Raw genomic sequence first — 9,057 nt, 5'->3', positions numbered from 1 at the left:
CCAAGTGGAGAATATTGCAACAAGATCCTGACTTGCAGCTTGTAGATGGTGAATTGATTTATCTCTCACACCAAAATACCAAGGCACTCATCTACTTTGGTAACCATAGTATGTAGCTGGTTCAGTTTAGTTTTTGGTTAATGATAGTAATGTTAAGAGAAGGTAGTTAAACGCTATTTTATTGAAGATGATAATTGCCCAGCAGGTTTTTGGACTTAATACTACATGCCACTCATGAACCCAAGTTTTGGAGTTATCCACATAAGCCTGGATTGTTTCATTCTCTGATGAATTGAGAATGGGATTGAACACTGTGCAAACATTGAATAACACCTTCATTTTTGATCCTATAATCTTATAATATCTGATCTTATCATAGAGGGAAGGTCAGTGATGATGCGACTTAAGATGACTGAGACTAGAATGTTTCAACAAGGAGTTCCTGCAGTGATATTCTGGGTCCAAGATGAATGGGCTTCAGAAATCTCAATAATTTTCCATTGTATGATTCCACCAATAGACAGCCTTCCTCCTCCTCCATACCTACTTTATTAAATAAATTTTCATAGTTTTTGATACAATACTTGATCAAATTCTACTTTGATGTCACTCAAACCTCACCCCTGGAATTCAACTCTTTTGTTTATGCTTGGACTCAGGTTGGAATCAAACCTGGAACTGAATAGCTCTGGTGGAACCCATCACTGAGTAGGCTATTGTTAAGTACATCCATCTTGATTGCACTATTGACCATACATGTATCATTTTGTTCATGATAAGGAGTAAGGTAAGAGAGCAGTAATTCAACTTGACCCTGTCCTCCCTTAATTTCTACTTTTTAAATAAATGTCAGTGTTTGAATAGCATTATTGCATATTGCAAGCACTTGGTTACCATTAGTTCTGGAGACATCTTCAACAGTACAACTTTGGTATTTTCAGGACTCACAGTATTTGCCATCTCCAGTATATTCAGCCATTTCTGGGTATCTATTGGAGTGGATCAAACCGGCTGAATACTGGTATTTTTGTTGGCAAAGACCTCAGGATAAGGTTGTAAAGTATCAACCGCATGGCAGCTATGGCTGAAGATCAATGATAAACACCAAGATTTGGTTCTGTTTACCTGACACTTGAGGCTGTTCTACACATGCTTAACATCACACATTTTGTTATTTATGTCTTGTGAGCAGAAGCTCCAAGACATCATTGCTTGTTTGCTCCAGTTTGTGGCTTGTAATGGTTTCACTTTACCTATGAGTGACTGCTGTCTGACTCTGGTAGTTTTTTCAAATTCTATAATTTATATTATTCCTCATAATATTGTGCTTTGTAAGTACATTTCTCATAAAATTTCTGAGATCTGATCAGATATTCTAAATTTACCTAGTCCCATTTGCCTAATCCATCTTAAATCCTTCCTATTCATATACACATCCAGATGCTTTTTAAATGTTGTAATTGTACCAGCCTTCAACCACTTCCTCTGGCAACTCGTTCCATACACGCACTACCCTCTGCGTTAAAAAGTTCCTCATCAGGTCCTTTTCATATCTTTTCCTTCTCACATTAAACCCATGTCCTCTAGTTTTGGACTCCCCTGGGAAAAAGACCTTGGCTGTTCATCCTATCCACGTCCCTCATGATTTATAAAGTTCTATAAAGTCACCCACCAGCTGCTGGGCCCAAGCGAAAATAGCCCCAGCCTGTTCAGCCTCTTCCCATAGCTCAAACCCTTCACCCAACAATATAGAACATAGAACAATACAGTGCAGAACAGGCTCTACGGCCCTCGATGTTGCGCTGACCTGTGAACTAATCTAAGCCCATCCTCCAACACTATCCCATCATCATCCATGTGTTTATCCAAGGATTGTTTACACCTCCCTAATGTGGCTGAGTTAACTACATTGGCCGGCAGGGCATTCCATGCCCTTACCACTCTCTGAGTAAAGAACCTGCCTCTGACATCTGTCTTAAATCTATTATCCTTCAATATCCTCATAAATATTTTCTGCAATGTTTTGAGTTTAACAACATCTTTCCAGTATTCCAGATCAAGACATTAATTAGGCTATTTTTGGAATACTGCATTCAATTCTGATGTGCCTGCAGTGGGCAAATGGGACTAGTTTAGTTTGGAAACATAGTTGGTGTGGACGAGTTGGACCAAAGGGTCTGTTTCCGTACTGTATGATCCAATGAGGATTGACTATTCCATCCTTTCATCACAGTCTCTTTTACACATGTTTTGACTATGTTATGAAATACATCACTATCCCATCCTATGTATTTTCATTGCACTGCAGCCTATGAGCTGGGCTCTGCCTTTATTGATGACAGGAATATTCAAGAACCATCCTCCACCCTTTGAGTTGTTTAATTATTAACAACCATTCATAACTAGATGAGGTAAAGCTGCAGAATTTTGACGTGGCTTTGGGAATGAGCTCTATCTCAGACAGTCATACAGCAAGGAAACAGATCCTTTAGTCTAACCAGTTCATGCTGACCATAATCCCAAACTAAACTAGTCCCATCTGCCTCGGCTTGGCCTATATCCCTTTAAACATCTCTTATTCATGTATTTATCTAAATGTCTTTTGAACAATCCACCATCTCCTCTGGAAGTTCATTCCACACATGAACTGCTGTCTTTGTGAAAAATAAACTGCCCCTCGTATCATTTTAAACTCTTTCTCCTCTCACCTTAAAGATAGGCTCCCTAGTCTTGAAAGCCCTCGCCCTAAGGAAAAAACACCTGGCATTCACCTTATAAAACCCCTCATTATTTTATAAATCTCTATGAGGTCACCTCTCAATCTCCCATGCTCCAATGAAAAAAGTCCCAGCCTATCCAGCCTCTCCTTATAATTCAAACCCTCTATTCCTGGCAACATCCTGGTAAATGTTTTCTGAGCCCTCTCCAGCTTAATAATACTATTCCCACAGGGAGACAAGAACTGGGAACAGTACTCCAGAAGAGCTCTCACCAAGGACCTGTACAATCTCAATATAATGTACCAACTCCTATACTCAAAGACAAAATCAGAAGTTGCTGGAAAAGTTCAGCAGGTCTGGCAGCATCTGTGAAATCAGAGTTAACATTTCGGGTATAGTGACCCTTCCTCAGAACTGATGGTAGTTAGGAAAATGTCAGTTTATACGAGAACATGGGATTGGGTGATGAGGTAAGGACTAAGCGAGTAAACTTCTAATTTTGTTTCTGATTTACAGCGTCCACAGTTCTTTTGTTTCCTGTCCTCAAAAGTCTGACCAATGAAGACAAGCGTGCTAGATGCCTTGTTCTTAATGTCCCATCACAAAGCTTCATGAGGTTTGCACCATAGTTTTCAGTTTGCTTGCTGCTGCTCTGCCCAACATGTGCTTCTCCTCTGATAGGTCTATCCAATGGGCTGGGTCATAACCAAACAGGAACCTTCAAAGAAGCAAATAATTATTTTGGCCTCTAATGTTATTTTGTATTATGCCTGATTCTACTTGGTTCTTTAAAAAATATATTGTTAAATTATACATTTAATAAACAATGATAATGATGTAGAGAGCTAGTTTGTTGCAGATACTGAGTCTGATAGAGAAGATATTTGTCATTCTGAATAAGGGTGGCTCAGTGGCTCAGTGGTTAGCACTGCTGCCTCACAGTGCCAGGGAACCGGGTTTGACTCCAGCCTTCAATGATTGTGTGGAGTTTGCACATTCTGCCTATGTCTGTGTGGGTTTCCTCCACATGTCCCAGTTTCCTCCCAAAGTCACAAAGGTGTACAGGTTAGGTGGATTGGCCATGGGAAACACAGAGTTACAAGGATGGGGTGGGTCTGGGTAGGATGCTCTTCAGAGGGTCAGTGTAATCTTGATTAGCCGAATGGCCTGCTCCCACACTGCAGGGATTCTATGAATAAATGCTGGCTGAGTCAGGGATACTATCTAAAAGAAAAGGGATTTAACTGAACATGCCCATGATAAAGAAAACAATGTTCCAATTATTCATAATTTTAGTTAATCTTTGAAAAAAACAGCATTGATGATGAAACTTATGCCTATCTGTCAAATGCTCACAGTAACATATTCATTTCAAATGAGCCAAATCAAGGCTTACATTTTCAATCTGCAGCTCCGCAATAATAAGTGCAGAGAGCCATCTGCTGTCTTATCATTGCACTGCACATGGATTTGGGATACAAATTAAGTCCCAATTTAACAAGTCCCACAAGCCAATCCCACTTAAGGCCTTGATATCCTCTCTATTGCCATCTGCCACAAAGTTGTCAACCCATTCCTTCTTAAATAGTTTTCAATTTTGTTTGACTAAGGTGCAATTCAGACCTTTCCTCTTGAGTGATCATAGCCGCTCTGCTGATAAACATTCCGTTCCGCAACTTCTGACGAGCATTCCAAGTGTTGTTTCCATGTAACTCCTAAAAGTACAAATGATCAGTCCATGCAGCCAGGTAAGGATTCCTGTTGGTAGCAGTTGTGAAAACAATTTAGATCCTTTCTAGCTGACTCCACTCTGTACACGCTTAAATCAGGGAATGTGAATTAAATAAGCATTCCTGTCTTCATGCATCTAATATTACATTATTAGCAGTCATATTACATAACTGTATGTTACTAAACTGTTCATTATACCCATTTTCTAGGCTGAAACTGTGGAAGTATTAACCCCTTGCTCCTCACATAAGGGAAGAGCAGGAGTAGGAAATTATTCTTTTATTAAAAATAGGAAACTCCAAACTTTAAATCTATCTCAAACATGTCTACTTCTGTTTTAAGTGGAATGGGTCTGGGATAGGCAGAGTAATTGATTCTTGAGAGACAGATCAATAAGTATAATACTTAATGAGGTGGCATTGTCTCAAATTGTCAGCAAGGCAATTGATCAGGGTTTCCCAAGGTTTAATAAACTTGGCAACAAACAGGAATAGGTACTCTCCAGTCCTACAGGGTGTGTTTTTTTTTTCAGCACTACATATGGGCCAAAAGGCACAGGAATGTTTTACCAAGGACAGATTAATCTCTCTTTCATTTTACTTTTCATAGTTAACCATTGGGGCTCCCTATAGTCAGTATACCTGATCTGAGGATAGACTGTAATGAACTGATACATAACAATTAATTCTTTCATATTTGAGAAAGTAATTCATTAATGTTACTTTTGGGAAATGGACATGAATAATATTAGATGTGCATGAATAGAAATTGTTGTAAAAGCTCAGTATCTGAGAACTGAGGAAGGGTCACTCCACCTAAAACATTAACTTTGATTTCTCTCCACACATGCTGAGATTTTCTGGCAATTTCTATTTTTGTTTCTGATTTCCAGCAGCTAAGTTCTTGCGGTTTTTATTATGTATAACACGCACGCTGATTGACATTCACCTTTCAACCAACTCCACCAAAATATATGGATCATACGAGAGAGGAGCAGACTTGGGCCATTTGGCTTACCAAGTCTGACCTGCTATCGGATCATGGCTGATAGACTTTTCAACCCCATTCTTCTGCCTTCTTCCCATAACCCTTGATCCACTAACTTATCAAGAATCTATCTAATTCCATATTAAATACACTCAGTCACTTGGCATCCACAGTCTTTCTGCAGCAAAGTTCCACAGATTCATCACTCTTACGTCAGTTCTATAGGGTCATCCCTTTGCTCTGAGGTTATGCCCTCCGGTCCTAGTCTCTCCTACCTTCTCCACATCCACTGTATCCGGGTCTCTCAGTAATCTATAGGTTTCAATGAGATCATATCTCATCCTTCTAAACTTCACCAAATATAGACCCAGAGGTATCAATCATTTCTCATATGATGAGCCCTTTATCACCAGGATCATTCTTGAAAAAGTCTTCTGGATCCCCTCTGAGGCTAGAGCATCCTTCTTTAGATACGGGACCTAAAACTGCTCACAGTATTCCAAATGAGGTCTGACCAGAACTTTATAGGGCCTCAGCGGTGCATCCCAACTCTTTATTCTAGCCGTCTTGAAGTGAATGTTAACATTGGATTAGCCTTCCTAAATGCCAAATGAACCTTTATGTTAACCTGAAGAGAATCCTGAACTAGGACTTCCATGTATCTTTATGCTTCAGATTGCTGAAGCCATTTCCCATTTGAAAAATGTTCTAAACCTCTATTCTTCCTCCTAAAGTGCATAACCCCACACTTCCCATAATTATTCGATCTGCCACTTCTTTGTCCATTCTCCTAGCCTGTTCAAGTCCTTCTACAGCCTTCCTGCCCCCTCAACACTATCTGTCCCTCCACCTATCTTTGAGTCATGGGTGGCAATCTGTTCTTTTTCCATTTCTCTGCCACTTTGTTGCGTCAGTGCTATAGTAATGCTAACTCCTGATGTGGTTGGATCCATTGATTATATTTGCAATGAACATATGTGGGGCAGGCAGAAGAAACAGAACAGATCCTTAATAAAGTGAGCAGTCAGCGTTCACGTCATTTATAAATGCTGCTCCAACCAATGGACAGGGAATGATTCTACATGGACCTTTGGCAATGACATTATTCTGATAAATTAATGACCAGTTATGACACAAAGAGACAGTAGGAGAGTGTAGGTGCTGCATTAGAACTGAACTCTTCTTCCAGCCCAACATTATCCACCATCCACCATTGCATATCAGACAACGTTGCATTATGGTCACAGTTTAAATTGAGAGGAAATCAGTTCTGTGTCCCTGTACACTGTATAAAGTCTCTCATCTGCCTTGTAGTTTGCAGGTAGCCCTTTTAAGGTCACCTGGGTTACTTCCGCTCCACAGATGTCTATCTGCAATTTCCAACCTCCAATGAAATAGTTTGTGAACAGCATTTGCGTCCAACACAGACATACACCGCCTGAATTTCGCTTGTAGACTGTACGTTTGCAAATGACATGTGCTCTGCAAGTCACTGATGCACCTGCCTTTGGAGGGCTTCTTTCCACAGCAATGGAGCCCATGTTTTTGGCCAGGCAACACTGACTCACCCCACAAGGAGGAAGGTGCCATCCAGGCCATATTGGAGGAGGAAGAAATTGATTTGTTAGAAAGATTTAAGATTGATAAACAAGTATTCAAGAGGTTGTCTTTACTTAAAGTTAAGAAGACATTGGAGCTAGTTGAGATGAATCAAATACATCTCTATGACTCTATGGCTCTAAAAATGGAAATTTCATGGTAAGTGGCAATAATTTTTCAATTTTCTATAGATTCAGATCTGTCACCAGAGGGCTGAAGAACTGCAAACATTCTGCCTTTGTTCCTACCTAGGAATAAGGATAAGCCAAGTGACTACAGACCAATCAGTTTTACATTGGTGATGGGAAATTTGCCAGAAAAATAATTTGGGACAACTGGCACTTGACCCATATAGATTAAGAAGAGGGAAGATCATGTTTAATTAACTTATTTGATTTTTTTAGATGAGGAAACATCTGGGCAATACTGCTAATGTGGCATACATGGACTTGCATGAATGCATTTGCTGCAATGCCATGCAACAGACTTGTGTGCAAAGTTGCAGCTCATAAAATAAAAGGGACGGTAGCAACATGAATGCAAAATTGGCTGTGACACAAAAAGAGCAGTGATTAATGGATGGTTTTGGCCTAGGGAAAGGTTTCTAGTGGAGCTTCACAGGGATCCCTATTGGAATCTTTGATTTTATTCATGATCTTTTTGTGCAGGACACAATTTCAAAATTACTGGATGATCATAAAAAGAACTTGGAAGCATTATAAACTGTGAATAGGTTAGACTAGAACTTAAAAGCATATAGTCAAGATGGTGTAGTGGGTAGAAAGGTGGCAAACAAAGTTCAATGCAGAGAAGTATGAGGAGATAGGTTTTGGTAGAAAGAACATCAAGAGACAGTACAAAAAAACCTCTAAATGGTGTACAGGAGCAAAAAGAGTTGGATGAGTAGGTGCTTAAGTTATTAAATATGACAGGACAGGTCGAGAGAGCAATTTACAAACCATTCATTATCCTTGACATTGTTATAGAATCCCTACAGTGTGGAAACAGGCCATTTGGCCCAACAAGTCCACACAGACCCTCTGAAGAGTATCCTACCAGACCCATTCTCCTACCCCTATTACTCTACATTTCCCATGACTAATGCACCTAGTCTATACATCCCTGAACGGTATGGGCAATTTAGCACGGTCAATTCACCTAACCTGCACATCTTTGTATTGCGGTCCTAAAGTACAAGAGAATGCTACACTTTAGGAAAAACCTAAACGCATTGCAGAGAGTGCAGAAGTGGGTTACAAGAATGGTTCCAGAAATAACGAATTTCACTTACGAAAGTAGGTTGAAAAAGCTGGGACTTTTCCCTGTGAAGCAGACAACATTCGGGAGAGGTCTGGTTGAAATATTCAAAATCATGAGAGGTCTGAACAGAAGAAATAGGGAGAAAGAGGGGACAGAGATTTAAAGTAACTAGTAAAAGAAAGATAAGTGATAAGGGGGAAAGCTTTATCTTGAAGCAAGTGGTTAGGATCTGAGAGTGCACTGCCTGAGAGTGTGAAGGAAGCAGGTACAAGACATTCGAAAGGGAAGATAGATTTTTGAAAAGGAATAATGTGCATACTTACAGGAAGAATGTAGGAGAATGGCACTGGTTGAGATGTTTCTTTAGATAGTTGGAGCAGACACAAAAGTTTGAATGGCTTCCTTTTGCACTGTGACAGTTAAAAAAAACCACATAGAACATTATAAAGCAGGAACAGGCTCTTTTGCCTTTACTTTCAACCATAATGTCAATCTGAACTAACTCAATCCATCTGCACATGGCCCACATCCCCCTATTCCCTGCCTTTTCATGTGTCATTTTAAATGTCTCTTTGCTTACTGTGATTCTTCCATAACTAATTTCAATTTTATTTTCAAGCAGCATTGTACTCTACTTCAGAAGCTTCTTTCTTCTATTTATCCATCATACTTATTCATTCATTTTCAGATAAGTTAATATTTGAGGACCGATTTCATGAAAGTACGTTCTAAATATAGGATCGATATATCAATCATTGTT

General features: G+C 39.6%; 1 long non-coding RNA gene across 1 annotated transcript; it reads right to left on the bottom strand.

The window, feature by feature from the left end:
- Nucleotides 1-1,252: 1,252 nt before the first annotated feature.
- Nucleotides 1,253-8,707, bottom strand: LOC148146734 (uncharacterized). The gene is made up of 3 exons (XR_015760394.1): nt 8,621-8,707; nt 4,344-4,478; nt 1,253-3,438 (listed from the first exon to the last, which is right to left on the bottom strand). It is a non-coding gene; the product is annotated as an uncharacterized LOC148146734 (long non-coding RNA).
- Nucleotides 8,708-9,057: the final 350 nt, after the last annotated feature.

Source organism: Chiloscyllium plagiosum, unplaced genomic scaffold, assembly GCF_037043375.1.
Source record: "Chiloscyllium plagiosum isolate Xiang-an unplaced genomic scaffold, Cpla_swu_hap1 HiC_scaffold_19, whole genome shotgun sequence".
Taxonomy (NCBI): Eukaryota; Metazoa; Chordata; class Chondrichthyes; order Orectolobiformes; family Hemiscylliidae; genus Chiloscyllium; species Chiloscyllium plagiosum.
This window is presented reverse-complemented; position numbering and strand designations above follow the sequence as displayed.